The sequence below is a fragment of the Mustela nigripes genome, chromosome 1 (assembly GCF_022355385.1).
Source record: "Mustela nigripes isolate SB6536 chromosome 1, MUSNIG.SB6536, whole genome shotgun sequence".
Classification (NCBI taxonomy): Eukaryota; Metazoa; Chordata; class Mammalia; order Carnivora; family Mustelidae; genus Mustela; species Mustela nigripes.
Window position 1 is genome coordinate 148,700,068 of NC_081557.1, and position 2,325 is coordinate 148,702,392.

Genomic DNA, 2,325 nt, shown 5'->3' on the forward strand with positions numbered 1-2,325 from the left:
TTTACATATCTAGGAAACCTGTTTCTTCTAAAGACATTCTTCTCTGTCCAGATCAATATGGCAATGCATGCTTCCAGCTTAGACCACGCAATTTGGCTCAGAATATCTAGTTCCTTTCCAAAGCTAAAGGAAGACATAAAGATCCAACAAGATAGAAACCTAATCCATTGATAACCAATCTGATTAGCATGCTTTTTCCTGTGAAACTGATGGGCATTGATTCATTTACAACCAATTAGAGGCCTTTTGCCTTGGGAAAGTCACCCTCATTTTGGCAGAAATGAACCTGGTAAAACAGGTTTTTAAAACAAAAGTTGAAAAATTGGTGTGACTAGTCTCTACAATGATTATAAAAACTCACCTCATTATTTTCATGTCTTCCCTGGAATTCTTGTGTGTAGCTACAACTTTATTCATTTACCAGTTTTTCCTACACTGCTGATTTCTGATGAACACTCTGTTTCATTTTTAAAATGTTGCTTTTAGCCACAGAGATATATCATAAACTTCATATGGTCATCATCTCTTTCGATTGTCTGTGAGAATCCAGCACTAAGAAATGTTGCATGATTCATTATTACAATGTGTGATATTACTATTAGGTGAACATGTCTAGTGAGCAATGGTTTTATAGGTCAAGATTTGTAAAGAATATAGAGATGAGGAACACCTGGGTGGCTCAGTCGGTTAAGAATCTGCTTTCAGTTCAGGTCACAATCCCAGTGTCCTATGATCAAGTCCCACACTGGGCTCCTGCTCAGTGAGAAGCCAGCTTCTCTCTCTGCCAGCTGCTCCCCCTGCTTGTGTGCTCTCTCTCTCCCTCTGACAAATAAATAAACAAATTCTTCAAAGAAAAAGAATACAGAGATTAGTTCTCTGTTATCCATCCCACACTTTCACCTGCATAAAAAGATTGGGGAATATATGCCTTCTCAAAACATCATATATGCTAATACATATGGGAGGAAGTTTTTTCTAAAAATATCTGTTCTCAAGAAAAGAATCACTTCCAGGCTCACCCATCCCCCATCCTTCTCCCCTCTCAAACCCTCAGTGTGTGTCTCAGAGTCTCCAGCCTCTTATGGTTCATCTTCCCTCTGATTCCCAGCCTCCTTCACTTTCCCTTTCTTTCTCCTAATGTCCTCATTGTTATTCCTTATGCTCGACAAGTAAGTGAAACCATATGATAATTGTCTCTCTGTTTGACTTATTTCACTCAGCACAATCTAACAATTAATCCATTTTCCTTGCTGTATCACATTCAGTTTAAGTGTACATGCGTGTAACGACTAGAAGAAACAGAAGTGGCATTTGCAATGCTGCTAATATTTTACTTATCTGAGTGGTGGGCATACAGTTGTATATTCTTTGAAAATTTATTTAGCTCTAGACTAATGATTTGTATACTTAAGTTACATATCAATTAAAAACTTAAAAAAGAAAAAAAAGAAAAGAATCACTTTATTTAGAAACTTTTAAAAGTATCTCATATCTAGGGTGCCCTCTCAATTATTTCAAAAAACTTACTGTGTTTATAAAGAAGTTTACCCTGTAATTACTTCAATCAATACTAGTTCTGGATGATCACAAGAAAAACCTTACTGAATTAATGGAAAACTAAAATTTAAAAAGCCAATGAAATTTAATACAGTTTGTCACTGTTTTGGGGGGCTATTCTCCCAACTGTAAGTATTATTAGATACTGCTACAAAAAAAAGCCTTTAAAAAACTACTTAAAATATACACTTACATACACATACACATGCACACATAAAAATGTGGCTTGGGATAGAATTTCCAAGGAGAACATAAAAGATATATGAATTTTTTTAAAGTATGTAAGTCAAACAATTTAGATGAGAGTGAAGATAATGCACTCTAGCAAACTGTTGTCATGACTCTGAAAGGGGCTCTATGAGAGCAAAGACACTTCTGAATAGTCTGAACAATACTATTTTCTAGGTGTGAGAGTGGATGAAATACTATTTCTACATTAACATTATTAATATGATATGACTCTGAATGTCGTTATAAATGAATGCCATATATATATATATATATATAGAGAGAGAGAGAGAGAGAGAGAGAGACCTCTTTTCTCTATAAGCTTAAATTTGCTCCCTAAATTATTTTAGGGATCTTTTCCTTGGGAAAATGAATGATCACCTTTTTTGAAAGTGGGGTGTGTATCTTTTTTTTAAAAAAAAAAAAAACTGTTATAACCCCACTGCCTAATAGAGTGCCTGGAATATTCTAATTGCTTCAAAATATTAATTAATATATGAAATAATTAACATCACTTGTACATGAGAAAGAAGATGTGTC